Genomic DNA, 17,464 nt, shown 5'->3' with positions numbered 1-17,464 from the left:
GTTAACTAAAAGGGCAATTCAGCCATATAAAATGACCGAATTGGTCTTCTCGTTAACAGAAAAAATGGATGAAGTTAACCCAGTGGACTAAAATGACAACTGTGAAACCTTTTTGGACCCACAGGTTAAAAATGAAACACTTGGACTAAACTGGCAAAATGACCCAAACCACAGGGACTAAAATGGCATTTAACTCTTCTTTTAATATATTGTATGATTCTTGTTACTAGGCCAACACGCTACACTTCCCTTTTCGAGCATTGTTAGAAAAAATGTATGTTTTGATTTGTTGCATTGTGATATTTGGGGAAAATACCCATAGCCTCTCACCAAGGCAAATTATTTTTTAATCATCGTTGATTATTATAGTAGAGCCCTCTAGTATTTCTTCTAAAATCCAAAAATCAGGCTAGTAGATGTTTAAGGGATTTTCACGAAAGTGTTTACAAAATTCAGAAAAGACATTAAGAGAGTTAGATGTATGGGTGGGAAATTCACATCAAATGACATGATGATTTGTTATAGAAAGAAAGCCATCTTAGTTGAAACCACTTACCCACACACCCCTCAACAAGATAGATGGAATCGTTGAAAGAAAGCATATGCATCATGGTACCGGTACATCACTCGTAGTCGCTATAGTGTACGGTACAAAAAATACTCGATTTTGAATACAAATTCGTCTTCATTCAGATTTATATCGAAATGTCAATGAAAAACTAAACACAGCTATGTATTCAAATTTTTTTAATGTTAACCAACGAAAGTTATTGCCAAAAAAATCAAAGCACTAAAAATAAATTAGTTAAAAATGTATTTTATATATTGTGTAATGGGGCACAAACTCGTCCTGATTCCCCATAACATTCCTATTTCACCAATTTCGAGGGAACGATGTTCCCGTTTTTCTCGAATGCAATTCCTTGATTGCACCATTTTCTTCTTGCATCTCAACCCAATCCAGTGAACCCTCAATGGGTGAAACTATAGCTATAGAAAAAGGGAAAAAACTTGTAGAATGGTGCAAGTTTTGCTTTTATTGATTTTTTATTAAAACCCAAATGGTAGAGTGCTCGATTTTGAATACAAATCCGTCTTCATTCAGATTTATATCGAAATGTCAATGAAAAACTAAAAACAACTATGTATTCAAATTTTTTTAATGTTAACCAACAAAAGTTATTGCCAAAAAAATCAAAGCACTAAAAATAAATTAGTTAAAAATGTATTTTATATATTGTGTAATGGGGAACAAACTCGTCCTGATTCCCCATAGCATTCCTATTTCACCAATTTCGAGGGAACGGTGTTCCCGTTTTTCTCGAATGCAATTCCCTGATTGCACCATTTTCTTCTTGCATCTCAACCCAATCCAGTGAACCCTCAATGGGTGAAACTATAGCTATAGAAAAAGGGAAAAAACTTGTAGAATGGTGCAAGTTTTGCTTTTATTGATTTTTTATTAAAACCCAAATCGTAGAAATGGTCCTAAAAGACTAGCCTAGTGGAAGTGGGTGTCATTTGGGTTATAAACCCCACAGTAGTTGGTTATACAACTGTTGTAGGACAAGTCTCATACCTTTTAATGGATTCAGTCCCAAAATTTTTATGAGTGTTTATCGTTAATAATGTACCGCTGGAAACTACTTTTGGGTGGGTCATGGCCCATCCTACTAACAACTTATGTCCACTGGATCACAGGATACAACAGCTTGGGCTGGACCCATTTACGCTTGATTCTATACTTCTAACCATTTCAATTAATATTATATTCATTTTTTATCATCTTTACAATAATTAGGTAATCAATATTAATTTATACGACATATAGTTTCAGAGTACTGTCATTTAAATCTTTAATATGGGTCCTAAATTGATATGGCATTTTTTTACAAAATCAGGGTTATTGGAATTTTATGTTATCAGTATTAGGCCTATAGGGTGAAACAGTTAAGATTTTTATGATATGGGTTTGTCTATTTAATGTTATAAAATTAATTAATACAAATATTATGATCTTTTTTCTATAAAAGTTTATGATTTTAGCATGTTCTCCGAATGTTTGGTTTGGCTTAATGGAATGGGCGATGGAATGGAATTAACGAGGTAATGGAATGGAATGGAATTGATCATTACCATTCCATGTCTTGTTTGGTTACCATGTGAGAATGAAATGAATAATTACTTTGTGTTGTTTGGTAGGAAAGAATAGACGAAAGAATAAAATCAGTGGTGAGTGACGGTAGTCGGTGGTAGTGATAGGTGGCAGTTGTAGCGGTGGTTGGGGGTGGTGGTAGTGGGTGGCGACGACGATGGGTGGTGGCTAGGCGGAGGCAGGTGGTTGGGCCGGAGGTAGGTGGCGGAGACGACAATGGTGGTGGGTGACGTCGGCGGTGGAGGTGGGTGGCGGGTGACGGAGGAGGTGGGGGTGAGTGGCGGCTGTGGCGGGGGTGGTGGGTGGAGACGGGTGACGGCGTGAGCGGAGGTGTCGGCGGTGGGTGACAACAGGGGCGGAGGTGGGTGGTGACGGGTGATAACAAGAGCGGATGTGGGTGGTGACGGGTGACGGTTGGGGTGGAGGTGGAGGTGGGTGGTGGTGGTGGTGGTGGCGGCGAAAGTGGGTGACGACGGCGATGGGTGGCGGCAACAGTAGTAACAGCGACGACTGTGTCGGTAGTGGTGTCGCCCGTGGGTGGTGGCGGTGGTGATGGCGTGTAACGAAGGAGGTGAATGACGGTGGTGGGTTATTTAAACAACAATATTAACAATAACAATAACAATAACAATAACAATAACAATAACAATAACAATAACAATAACAATAACAATAATAATAATAATAATATATCTTTCTCCATTCCTTAAAGGAATGAAAAAAAAACATCACGTTATAGAGGAATGAAAATTGTTATATTTTTGTCAATGACATTACCACATGATAACCAAACATGTTTATTTTTATTACATTAGAATGATCCATTCTATTCCGCCTTCTATTGCCCAAGAGTTTATTTTTAAGTTTAAATTTATTAAGTTAACTGGAACTGATTCCCCGCATTGCGAGGCCGTTTTTTTTAATGTGATTTGAGCATATGTTTTCTTTCCTTTTTTTTTTTTTTGCAATTGTCTTTAAAGAAAAAATCCAAGTTGTTTGAGAAATCAATTGTAGTCGGATCTCATGATGTGTTAATGAGGTTGAACCTACATCTTACCGCAATTTTGTATTTATTAATCATAGTTAAGATCTCATGGATTGTTTTAAATTGAACTTGTCAATTACTTACAGACTTCTAGTAAATATACACATGACACAAATACTAAACTCATATGACTTTATAAGAATTAATTCTATTTATTATTCATTTTAATTTAGTTTTAATTATAAAAGAAGGATGTTACCTCAAAAAAATAATTTATTAAATAAATATAGAAGTAATGAAAATTATAACAATATTAATTTAGATTATTCATTTAATATATGTATTAATTAATGAAATGACATCATATTCTACATGGTTAGATAAAATTATGTTTGTGAGTCACCTACATATTAATACAATTTCCAGTGTAGCTAACAAGTAACAACTTTTCAATAATATATATAACAATTAGGAGTTAGAAAATAAAATAGAGGTCAAGGATGCTGGTTTTTAAATTGTTATTTTAACCTAAAGGTGATTAAAAATACACACAATTTTACATCTTGCCATTTAAAAAAAACTAATAAAATTTTAGTTTTTTGGACTTTTTTTTAATATATAATATATAGCACCATCAATATCATTCCACACGAAAAAAGACAATTACAAAGCAATGGTTTGAAGTGAATTTTCTTAATACATTACTTTATTTTTATATAAGGCTTGAAATTATCGTCGCATACCAATTTCCAATCCAGAGATGAGAATTTTTTTTTTTTCGAATACTGGTATCACACCGATTGAGCCTACCACTACCAAGTTTTAGAAATTATTGATTTAGGTATTTGGTAAAAACCGGTATAGATATCTTTTTTTTTTTTTTGGTATTTCACTATTTGGTACAGAATTGGATTTTGAAGATTTTTTCTTTGAAAGTTTCCACGATGATATAAATTATCTATATCTTAAAGAACAATGTCGGTGTTACCGTCGAAATTACAATATTACCCTCAGTGACTGACTGCTAAACTCTACGACACGTATTCTATCTCCACGCCTCTCACAAAATCTCACGTTCTCCCCCTATCTTTTCCCAATCTTGCTTCATACAGTGTTCCAGATTAACCTTTTTCCTAAAAATCGCTGAGTTTTGTCCTTCCTACTTCCTATTTCTGTTTGCCAGTGTGTATCGCAATGGTCATGTCTTTACAGGTGAAGCATAAATCGATCTCTTGAAATTGATAAACCCTAAATCGGTAATTGGTATGTTGATAGGTGAGCCTAAATCTTGAAATCCCTAAATTGATAAACGGTTTGATTTCTTAATTTCAAATTCCGTTTTTGCTTACTCTGTTTTCTGTTTAAAGTAACAGAGACATGATTAACAATGAGTTAGCCACAAATGCATTTTATGGTTCTTAGTTACCTTATATTTTGTTTGTAGCTATCCTTATTTGCTTCAAGTTTGCGTTACCGGGATGTGCTTTTCAAGTTACGTTAGTTGCTTTCTTATGAGAATCTGCTGGATTAGAAAAAAAAACCAGAAATAATGTTCTCCTTTTGATATTTCTCTTATACAATTAAAAAATCTTGAATCCAAACTTTTCACAAAACTAGAGTCACATTTTTTTATCCTTAGTAATAGCAACTATATATGCACATCAAGATTTTCCTTTTTTTTAGCTTATATTAGTTTATACAATGTGCTTTTATAGGCCTTAATATTTATACGTAAAACTTTGACTGTTATAAAGTTATGCTATGGTAGTTGTGTATACAAAATTATAGGATGGTTCATTGCGAGATGCGGCTATTTTGGCTATTTAATTATGGATGGATTGATTTGAGTGGTGTTGTTTATGTTAAACTGGCTAGCAAAAAACTTAGCCACATGGAGAACTGGTCAAATGCGTAAAACTGGTAAAAAAATTAACACATACAATCTCCTAAAGTATTTTATCCAAGATTTAGATTATTACGGTAAACATTTTTTTTAGCATTATTATTATCATCAAAAAATTATAAATTTATGAACACATTCCCCATTTCTTTGGATAGAACATAAATTGCAGGAGTGTTGTTTCAACTATTGGAATTCTTAATGCCTTAGTGTTGTTTTGTTCCATTAGATAAGTGATTTTGGTCGCCGGTGAAGGGGTATGGTCCCAGATCTCGCGTCAGCATCGACCGCGAGTGACCATTACCCTTATCAAAACCCCCACTAGCTAACAACCTACTTGTGCCCATGCGAGAACGCGTCGGCACAAGGGTTGAATCCAATCTATCTAGTAACGAAGGAGGACTTACATGGAACATGAGAACGGTAGAGTGATGCGACATAGCATCACATCTGGTGTATGAAAACGGAAGTATTCACAGCGATGCGGCCTCGCACCGCATCCAGCGAACACTTCTATCAATACAAAGAAAGCCTTACCTTAGGCACAGAAGGAGATGAACGTAACGGTGCGGTTGACACCGCTCCATACGGGCATTTTCGTCACGACAAGGGATGCAGGCAAGACGACGATGCGGCTAGCACCGCATCTCGCGTATTCCTTGATCACAAGTAGGAGACGCGGTAACTTCAGATGTTACCGCACGTAGCGATGCGGCTTGCACCGCATCCTATGCATTCAACAAGTGGGACTGACACCACAGTGCAAGTGGCACCAATGGCAGTTTCCTGTCAGAGCTACGTAAGCAATGGACTGACGTGGCGTAACCTCCATAACCGACAAGCCTGACACACCTGCAAAGGTGCAGCACGTCGTCAGTCCATCCATCATCATCCTCCTTCACTCCTCGGCTATAAATACCAACCCCAAACCAGGTTTGAGGTATCTCTTCACAACTCTCTCACTACTACTACTATCTTACTTTGCTTCCCAAGCAAACTACTGATTCTCACGCCGGAGAGTGGTAACAAGGAGCACCCCCCACCCCATCCTCCTTGTTACGAGTCACGGCTTGTTTCCTTGTGCAGGAGATCAACCACCGGTGATCCAGCCAGCGATCCTCGAGAGGAAAGGATTAACCCTTCTTGACGAGACCAGTGTGTTAACCCTGCCCGGTTAACCATTGTTTCATCATTGGCGCCCACCGCTACTCTTAGCATTTTCTAAACCATCCTTTTTCCTCTCTCACGATCATGACTGATCACCAAAACAACACTGCGGATAACCAAAATCCTCCAATCCCAAACCCGGTAGGGGTCAATGCCTCGACCTCCCAACCCGGACACATCGGCACGTCCACACAAAGGAGCCCCTCCTTTATGTTTGGACATGACTTATCACAGTTCCCATCTGTGATCCCACAAGGCATGACCATTCATGCCTGGTACGAGCAGCAGGCAGCCACGCTGACCGCAGCATACAACCGCGCTTGTACTGAAGCGAATATACGAGCTGGGCTTCCCCCAGCACCGCACACCCCTGTTGAGCGTATTTTACAATACGACGGCAGGATACATTCACGCCCGGCTTCAAGAAGCCGACGTGAAGAACGGGGATCGTCTTACTGTTCGGTCCACACCCTCAACGAGGATGATTCCTCATACGGGTCCCACACCAGAGGACCAGTACATACCCGCCTTGGCCCCCATGGCGAGGACAGGAGGCGATCAACCTCCAGACACGGCCCAGGCATTCAGAGCCGATTGGGCCCACAACCATACACCGAAGGGTACGGTCATACCGACCCTGACGACCATAGCTACCGCGGTGATTCGCATGACACCAGTAGCAGACCGGGAGGACGCAACTATGTTCCTCCCAGTCACCCCCGCAACACATACCTTAGGGCGGCAAAGCGCCCTGCGAACGAGCCATACAGGCCAAAGGCAGCGGCCGAAAATTCCAAGTTCGGCACGCGAATTGCCAACGCCCATGTCACCACGACAAAGTTCCCATTCAACGTTGGGAAATACAGTGGGTCGACCGACCCGGAGGACCACATGAACATCTTCATGGGCGCGGGCATCAACGGCCAGTGGGATGAACCCACTTGGTGTAATTTTTTCCCCCAGACCCTTACGGGCCTGGCCAGGGCATGGTTCGATTCTTTGCTAGTGGGATCACTGGATTCATTCGAGGACTTGCGTACCAAGTTCCTCGCCCATTTTTGCCAGCAGCGACGCCACGAACGAGATTCGTTGGACGTCATTAACATCTGGCGAAGGGACGACGAATCGCTCGAAGCATTCGTCGTCCGATATAATAAAGAGTGCCTGGAGATAGGTGATGTGGCAGACCAGATGGCACGAAACCACTTCATCCGGGCCGTCAAAGACAGAGAGATGATCATGACCATCTCTGGCAAGGAGGGCTTGCCCAAAAAATGGGAAGATGTCATGACCGCGGTCAAGACATACGCTCAGACACAGCGGTCACTTGAACCGCATGTGACAAAGGCAAAGCCCCAAGCCGAAACATCCCACCAAGGGTCCAAGCGTAACAATAAACGCAACCGAGACGTTGGAAATCGCGATATTTCCAAACCATACTTCCCGCGAACCAACACGTTCGACCCAAAGAACTACAACCCCGCCCGAGATAGTCGGGCGTCAAAAAAAGAATCTCGGGACCGCAACTGGACCGAGATCACCATGTCGCCAAGTGAGGTCCTCCTTGCGGACCCACAGTTCTTGCGACCGGCCCAACCAATGAAGTCCAAGAAAAATCAGGACCTCACACTCTACTGTGAGTACCACAAGGACTCGGGCCACACCACCAACAACTGCATCAGTCTCCGACTGGAGATTGAGCGCGCCTTAAAGGAGGGGAAACTGCAACATCTTTTGCCAGGTGGGCAAAAACCCACCAAGCGCATTACCCCTCATGGCGAAGGTACCTCCTCCGGGAAGAGAACCATGCACGTGGCTTCCACCCACATGATCCACGGAGGCAAGGGCAGGCCGCGAAAAGCGGCAAGAAGGCCGGAATGTGACTGGAAAGACGAGAAAATCGTCTTTCCAAAAGTCCGAGGCGGACCGCGCGATAGGCGCGCCGTCGTCATTTCAGGCCAACTGGCACACTACTGCACCGAGCGTCTATTCATCGACCCGGGCAGTACATCTGATATAATCTACGAACAATGCTTCAACCAGTTCGACCAGGAGGACAAAGATCGGTTGCAAGCAGTAGATTACCCGTTAACCGGGTTCGCAGGGGAAACTGTCTTTCCCCTAGGCCAAATTACTTTCCCTGTGCGTCTTTCCAGCGGAAACCGCACAAGGACAGAAGAGGTAAACTTCATGGTTTTACCTCACACCTCCAGATATGACGTACTCCTCGGGAGAGAATCCCAAGGAGATTTCAATATGATTACGTCGGTCCCCCACTCTGCGGTTGGTTTCCCAACCGAATCGGGGGTCGCGATAATCTACGCCCGCAGGGACGTCATGATGTCGGACGAAGTACGTCCGACCAAGGTCGCAAGGCCCACTCCCAACGACCAACCAGAAAAATGGGTTCTCAACGCGAGATACCCAGAACAAAAGGTCACATTGGGTCACGCCTTATCATTGACCACAAAAGCGCAACTGAAGCAGCTTCTCTTCAGGAACCAGGACATCTTCGCGTGGACACCCGCAGACATGACCGGGGTCCCACGTGATATTGCGCAACATCATTTGAATACCTTGCCAGGTATTAAGCCAGTAATCCAAGGCCAACGCCACCTTGGGTCAGCTAAAAATCAGGCGATGCAAGAGCAGATTGAAGAACTGCTCTCCGCAGGCATCCCGCGGGAAGTCAAATACCAGACGTGGTTATCCAATCCAGTCATGGTAGAAAAACCGTCCGGGGGCTGGCGCATGTGCGTCGATTACAAAGACCTTAACAAAGCCTGCCCCAAGGACTGTTACGCGCTTCCAGAAATCGACGAAAAAGTTGATAATCTCGCACCATTCAGGTGGAAGTGTTTCCTCGATTGCTACAAAGGGTACCATCAAGTACAAATGGCAATCGAGGATGAAGACAAAACGGCATTCCGGACTCCCACCGGAAATTACTGCTACACAAAAATGCCGTTTGGGTTGCGCAACGCGGGCTCAACCTACCAAAAGTTGATGAACGACACTTTACGCGGCCAAATAAGCAAAAGCGTCGAAATCTACATGGACGACCTGGTCGTCATGAGCATGGAAGAGGATACCATGCTCACAGATATTGAAAGAACATTCCAAACTCTGCGCAGCGTTAACATAAAGCTCAATCCAGGAAAATGCTCGTTTGGAATGGAAGAAGGCAAATTCCTTGGGTTCATCGTCACTAAAGATGGATTCAAGGTAAACCCGGAGAAAGTCCAGGCGATGGAGCGCATGCCATCGCCTTTATCGATGAAGGATATGCAACGGCTAGCCGGCAGGCTAGCGGCACTTAACAGATTCTTAGCTAACCACGCAGCTAAGTCTTATCCGTTCATCAAGACCCTGCGGAGCTGTTCAAAGAAAGAACAATTCCAGTGGACCGCAGAGGCTGAACAGGCCTTTCGGGAAATGAAGGAGTGTTTGATACAACTCCCAACTTTAACCGCACCACGCAAAGACGAGCCACTCATATTATACCTATCCGCCGCGGATAACGCGGTGGGTGCGGTATTAATAGTGGAGCGAAAGGGGGTTCAAACACCATCTATTACATCAGCAAGATGCTCAACGACCCAGAGACGAGATACTCAATAATGGAGAAATTGGTGCTAGCATTAGTGCACGATTCAAGACGGTTGCGACGCTACTGCGTAAACCACGTCATCACAGTGCTAACCAATTACAGGATCGGCCCGATCCTATCCAAACCCGACATCTCTGGGAGATTAGCGAAGTGGGCAATCGAGCTGGGCGCGCACACGATACACTATAAACCGCGCCCCGCGATTAAAGGCCAGATCTTAGCTGATTTCGCCGCTGAAGTACCGGTGAATCGCATCCAAGAATGCGAAGAAGCACAAACTCCTGCACCAACGCCACCCTCCTCAGAGACATGGGCACTCTTCACAGATGGTGCCTCCAACGACGAAGGTGCGGGTGCAGGTCTGCGACTCGTCAGCCCTGACGGCCAAGAGCTTACATATGCAATCCGCCTCGAATTCAAAAGCACAAACAACGAGGCAGAATATGAGGCTCTGTTAGCGGGGCTACGTTTAGCAGTAAAAATCGGCGTGCAACATCTGGAAGCACACGTCGACTCTTTGTTAGTTGCAGGCCAAGTACGCGGCGACTATGCCGCAAAGGGGGATATCATGATCCTCTACCTCGAGCAAGTCCTGCAACTAAAATCCAAATTCGCTTCGTTCAATATTCGCCATATTAATCGAAGCGAAAACAAGTCCGCAGACGCACTATCGAAACTTGCATCTAACAGCTTCCAACACTTGGCAAAGGAGATACGCATCGAAATCCTGCAAAATCCTTCGGTACCCCTGCGCCAAGTCAACGTCATTCAATACGGCTCAACATCATGGATGACACCTATTATCGCATATCTACAGTCAGGTGTGACTCCCGAAAGCAAATCAGAAGCACGCAAACTACAATACAAAGCGTGCCATTATCAAATGGGAGACGGTATCTTATACCGCAAATCATACCTCGGGCCACTACTACGATGCGTCAACCCCCAGGATGCCACATACCTCATTCGAGAGATACACGAGGGCATATGTGGCATACATGCTGGACCACGCATGGTAGTGGCCAAAATCATGAATGCCGGGTATTACTGGCCAGGCATACACCTGGACGCCGTCAAAGAGTTGCGCAAGTGCATCGACTGTCAACGTCATGCTCCAAAAACCTTGCGGTCAAAAAACAACTTAGTCCCCGTCACAACCGCATGGCCCATTCAGAAATGGGCAATTGACGTTGTGGGACCTTTCCCTGACGCTCCAGGTGCGGTTAAATTTATCATAGTAGCGGTTGATTACTTCACAAAATGGGTGGAAGCAAAACCGCTCGCCTCAACCACTGCTATGATAACAAGGAAGTTCATTTGGGAACACATCATCTGCCGTTTCGGTTTACCAATGTGCATTGTCACCGATAACGGCACCAACTTCGCTGCCGACGAATTTCAAAAATGGCTAAAAGAACTACATATTGAGCACATATTCTCATCAGTCGCACACCCACAAGGGAACGGCCAAGTCGAGAGTATCAATAAAAGCCTAGTCGAAGGGATCAAGGCACGGTTGGGAACGGCCAGGCGTGGCTGGGTCGATGAACTCCCAAGTATCTTATGGGCTCACCGTACAAGCCCAAAAACAAGCAATGGGGAAACACCCTTCAGCCTAGTCTACGGTTCAGAAGCGGTGATCCCCGCAGAAGTAGGTCTCCCCTCTCCTAGAATGTTGGCTATTGAAAAACTAGACAACAACATGGAACGCAGGATCGATTTGGACCTCTTGGAAGAAAGGCGCGAAAACGCTGCCATCAACGAGGCCAAATATAAATCCAAACTTGAAAAGTACTACAACGCGCGCGTCCGCGTTTGTACTTTCAACCCAGGAGACTACGTCCTACGCGACAATGAGGCATCTAATGCCGAGCGCCCAGGCAAACTCGCCCCCAAGTGGGAAGGACCCTACCTCATCAAAGAGGTCTTAGGGAAAGGCGCGTACAAATTGCAAACACTAGAAGGCGAACCTATCGCACGCACATGGAATGCACAACAGCTTCGACGCTGTTATATGTAAGCCATGTTCTTACATTTCTCTATGTAACCTATCGGGCCGCAGGCCATTTGCAAATAAATAAATAAGCAATTTTATACATTATTGTTTGTTATTACTATTACAAATGCGTGTTCCACTTTGCGGTATCCCAAAAACAGATTGGCAAAATCTTCATTCGCGATACCCATACAAAGTGGTAACCACACACAAATATTGTAATAGGCCAGCAAAAGGCAAAAAGACTTGCATATTTATCCGGCCGGATAAATAAGTTTTTGTTAGACAACACAATTCCTGAGCCCAAAAAGGCAAACAATGGAATTGACACGGACTCATACGACAAAGGTATGGAGTACACTTGACCCCATTCACAAATGGGTAGAGTTCCGGATATATAAGCTTTTACAAAGCTTACGCAATTCTAAAACCCTAACGCGGTAAATAACAGAATTGACGCGTCCTCATACGACAAAAAGTATGGAGTCTACTTGACCCCATTCACAAATGGGTTTCCGCATACATATGTTCAAACATGCAAGAATTAAACACACTTGTACACATTGAACAAAAAACTTTATATTCAAAAAATTCAAACACCCACACGGTGCTTAATGGATTTACATAAAGTTCCTAATATATACAAGAGGAAAACAAGAAGGGGGCACACTTGCCAACCTAAACCCTATTTCGTACCGCTGGTACCAGCGTCGTCTCCAGCACCACCAGCGGGATCCTCCTCTTCCGCATCGGCATAGAGCATCCGCAGCCGATCTACATAATCCGCAGCCTCTAAACAGTCGTCCAACTTCTCCACACAGGAGAGAGGCGTATCATAAAAGGAGGCTACAGCCGCTTTCAGGCGACCTTCGGTATCCACATCACGGAACCCGGATCCCTTATCAGTATAACCGTCTGCGGATAATACATTGATATGCCCAATGCAGCGGTTATAACCAGCTTTAAAGCCAGCATCGCGCGCACGTTACTTAACCAGGTCCAAACCAGATGCGGTCTCAGGGGCATTCATGATAGCCTCAACAATCTGCAATAAAAGGATCATAAGTCTCGGATATTAGTCCAAGCAAATCTAAATAAAAGGGATACTTACACGCGCGATACCGTGAGCCCGCAACCACTCACGGTCAGCCTCCAGCTGGTTAAAAGAGGACACCAAGGCATCCTTGGCCTCAGCAGCGGCGTCAGCCCGCTTCTCCGCAACAGACACGCGGGCAGTAAGGTCTGTAACCGCGACCTCCCGGGCCTGAACCTCAGCCTGTCAAAAAATAATAAACAGTTTACACGATAAACATTTACGAAACACGGAAGAAAGTAACACAGTTAAAGAAACATACCTGCAGGCTGGCAACAACTTTGTCCAAACGAATGCGCTCCGCATTCGCCTCTTCAAGAGCCTTATAAGCACGGCTCTCCCTCTCTTCAGCCTCCTCAAGGGCTTTCGCGGTACGAGCCTCGGCTTCTTTGGCCTCTCCAAGCGCCTTCAGGGCGTCGGCCTTCGCCTGCAGCGCTTTAACAGAAATGGCCTCAGCCGCAGCCTTCTTCTGGCTCAAGGTAGCGTTCGCTGCCTTGGCATTTTTCAACTCCTGCCGAGCATGAAACAGAATGTCATTCTGCTTAGCCCACGATGCATTCCACTTCTTGCGCTCATTGGACATTTTTTCATTCCAACTCTTGCGCTCATCAGCAAGAAGTTTAGCAAGGGCACGCACCTGTTTCAGCTGGGCAGCGGCAGCCCATTCAGAAGTCTGCTTCTGCTTCTCAAAAGCAGCCTTGTCCTTCTCGAGCTCCTCCGCACCCGCGCGCGCAGCCTGTGCCAACTTTTCCGCTTCCGCCCGCATACGAGCAGCCTCCTCCTCGCGGCGACCCAGCACTTTATAATCTTCCAAAATGGCATTTGCCACAATGGAAGTCCCTACCAGCATTGTTGAGAGCTGGTTTATACGCAGCTCTCGGGGTGCGGCACGGGCACGCTCGACTTCAAAAGGGGTGCCCAGGCCACCCAGAATCTCCTTGCATACCGCAGGGTCATTAGAAATATCGTCCCCCTGCATAACAGTTCAGGGGGGTCGGTGATACATCATACTGCGACCCTGGGAGTATGTGCGGTAATAATACTCTAACTCAGTCTCCACAGGCTGAATTGGAGGCCCATCATAACCCGCACCACCGGCATCAGCACCGGTAACCTTCACACCAGCAGAAGAGCTCTGCGGCTCATTAGCAGTCTTCTGCGCCTCCGCATCAGACTTCTGCTTACCCGTATCTGAAAACCTCAAGTCCAATCCATCACCCTCATTAGGAGAGATCAGATTGTCCGAGGAATCCACGGTGTCGAATATCCGGTCAGCAGTCGTTTCCACCGTTTTCTCCAAGGGGGGATCGCGAACCGGCCCAACAAAAGGGGCCGTAGGCTCCTTGGGCGCGACAGTCTCCTTCGACACCCCCGCACCCGCAGCAGCGGTATGCAGAGGAGACGAAGGGAAGTCAAAGAAGGAATACCCTGCATCTCGGGATTCTGCAACACAAAGAGCATCAATGATTATTCCCACCTATTGTACATACAAAACAAAGAAAAGGGATATACTTACCAGCAGCAACTGCAGGTTTCTTTTGCGCCGGAGCAACCCTCTTGGTCTGCAGTCTCCGACGTTCCGTTTCACCACCACCAGCAGCCTTCTGCTCTGGTCCTCTTTTCTCACCAACAACGGGGGGAACCACAACAGTTCCACCCGCAGCCGCACCACTACCTATAACACCCAAACCCTCAAGGGTGTCAGACACTACCACGTAATCGGTATATCCCCGATAACAAGATCGATAGGTACCTGCGGCTTCAGAAACTGAAGAAGGGGCAACTGAGCCCTCAGCACTCCCCTTGCCACGACTCCGCACGGTTTTCTTCACCATTTTCTTCTCCACAGTGTTTTTGGGGACGCGTTTCTCAAACTTCCCCAAATCCGCAAGGATACCTGGATTGACACAATCAACAAAACCAGTCAAAAAGATAAACTGAAAAAACTAATGTCACATACGACATACCTCTTGCGTCTCCCGGAACCGGGGCATCCAGCACCGCACGCGACGGTACGCGGAAGTTGCTAAGAATTTCAAGGTTGAACCCTTTCTTCAGCTCAACCGCAATCAGTTCAACCTGGCTCTCGAAATCGGGCTCAAACATTCTCCACAAGCCAACCGCATCCGCTGATACATGCATGCAGGTTACTACAAAGGCTTAGGAAGTAAGGAAAATAACAAAGTGTAAAGAGCTTACCACCACCCTTTTCCCGCAAAACGGGCCTTTCCTTCCTATCTGGTCTCGAGAGCATCATCCGCAATATCCACAGTTGATCGTTATCCAACTTCTTGAGTTCAATAGGCCGCAGCCTAGAGAACCAGTTCACGGTCTTTGCGGTAGCAACAGGAATATCTTCATCAGAAACTCCAACGTTGACATTCCTGAAAGACATGGTAGCATAGACCGCACAGGCTTTCACATAGAAGAACCTCTTCTTCCAGCCTGTCACACCCTTAGGGGGCGTCATCAACTTCAAGCTCCCATGCCGTTGAGTAAACGAGAAAAAACCGGTGTTCACCGTCAACTGGTAGAACCGTCGGAAATTTTCCACTGTAATGGGCAAGCCATGGGCACGGAATGTGTATTCAAAGTTCCTAATTCGGAACATTCCAAAAGGACTAAGTTGGGAGATATGGAGATGATAATACTCCAATACCTCCGCAACAAACACCGTCACCGGCAACCTAAGGTTGCCGTCGGTGAAAAAATCAGCCCACAAGGTTATATAACCGGCCGGAGCATCGGCTCCGGTGTCCCCCACTTGTGGGTAGGTAGCATCCCAATCTTTGGCCATCTGCACAGTGGCCATCAGGAGTTTAAAACCACCCTTTTACCACTTCAACACCGGTAACCCACCACCGGGAACGTCAACGTCATCATCTTCGTCTTCATCAGCCGATACTACCGGCTGTTCAGGGTTTTCACCCTCCACATTGTGTGGATTTGATGGTTCAGCCATCAGAAAATATCAGAGATATGAAAGAACGTGAGTAGAAAAACAAAGAACCCTCACTGGAACTTCAAGGAATTTCGTCGGAGAAGACAAAGAACAAGGTTTCTCTCACCGGCAAATTTTCGAAATTTCAAACAAGTGAGGGGAAACCACGAACGGTTTCCCCTTATATACCCATCGCAATTAATGCGGATGGAGAAAACAAATCATCACGTTCAAAAAGAGCGAATCGCATGACACCACGTGTCGAGCGCCGTTTCCGCTGACGGTTATCACGCGCGCGTGGCCGCCCACGCGCCTGACACAAGAGACGTTTACACTCTTCGCTACAGTGCATTTAATGCCTCGGGCAGTGCAAACGTCCTTTCATTTCAGCACATGCCAGGAAGATCTCACCAACTTCCACCAACTCACACGTGAGATCAGCCACGTATGCAACAAAAAGCGACTACATTATCCAATTATAAGCGGCATGCGGTTTCTCTGGTATACCGCACCATAACCCATACCGCATGTCGTTTTTTAACATACCCCTAAAAATAGGTAAAAATATATATCTCTACACTAAGGGGGTATAGTACATATCCGCACTACCCACGAGCACACGTGGAATATGCGGACATGACACACACGAGCCCGTTCAGGTGTGTCAGATGCTCAGAACCAGCGTTGTCCGTTGGACTGAACCGCATCTCAGACACAGGGGAACCGCATTGCCTTCATTCTCTTCAAGCTTCAAATCCCTCCTGTCCGGTTCACAACCGCAGAGGGTACATGAACACCTTCTTTAACAAAAGGAAGGAAGGGAATGCACGCGAACGCACATCAGCAACCCTGTCTCCTGAACCTTCAAGAGCTACATCCGAGCCACACCCGCTTCGAGCAAATGTGGTAATGCAAAACCACAGACACTCACGAGGAGCTACGGACATAACCATAGCTTCCGCAGAGTGGTTGCTACGGAAAAGCCAAGCTCACTCCACATCACCGAGCAATGCTACTGCAAGGCAAACTCGGTATTGGAGCGGGAAGGTAAGTGGCTCCAAAACGAACGCAGATAAGCGCTCTAAACGAGCCCTCGTCGAACAACAAGCGTCCGAACAGGTCTGCTTATGACTTTGTTTGCCCGCCTATGGGCCGCATAGAATAAACAATGATGGGCATACCCTTGCCTATGACCATGTTTATTTACCCATAGTACGAATATACATTGTTCGACCAAACATGGCCAACAATGACGCAACGAGGTAACCGCAAAGAACGTGCGGTTACTAGAGAGCTATGACGACAAACACGAAAACCCAACAAAAAAGGGATCGTCGTCTCATAGCTAGATGCTGAACATAGAGCTTGAGCAAAGCACTTACAAGCATCAACAACTTTTGATCCCAGTCTCAAAGATTGGTCCAAAAGTTTCTTTTCTTCTTCATGCACCAATTCAACAATTGGTATGAAGAAAAGACCACCTTTAAAGGATGGGAAACCTCTACATACCTTCAAACCACCATCTCAGAGGTTGGTTCGAAGTTTGTGCAGCATTACTAACAAGGTCTCCAAGAGACCTTCGGCACAACAACAGGTGGCAAGCCACCTGGTGACATA

At 45.3% G+C, this 17,464-nt stretch overlaps 1 long non-coding RNA gene across 1 annotated transcript; it reads left to right on the top strand.

Moving 5' to 3' along the window:
• The first annotated feature begins 4,163 nt into the window (after nucleotides 1–4,163).
• Nucleotides 4,164–4,741, top strand: LOC110917226. Its single transcript, XR_002580429.2, has 2 exons — nucleotides 4,164–4,415; nucleotides 4,585–4,741. It is a non-coding gene; the product is annotated as an uncharacterized LOC110917226 (long non-coding RNA).
• The last annotated feature ends 12,723 nt before the right edge of the window (nucleotides 4,742–17,464 follow it).

This window comes from Helianthus annuus, chromosome 16 (genome assembly GCF_002127325.2).
Source record: "Helianthus annuus cultivar XRQ/B chromosome 16, HanXRQr2.0-SUNRISE, whole genome shotgun sequence".
Lineage (NCBI taxonomy): Eukaryota > Viridiplantae > Streptophyta > Magnoliopsida > Asterales > Asteraceae > Helianthus > Helianthus annuus.
The sequence above is the reverse complement of the archived record's forward strand: the minus strand, read 5'-3'. Positions and strand labels throughout refer to the sequence as shown.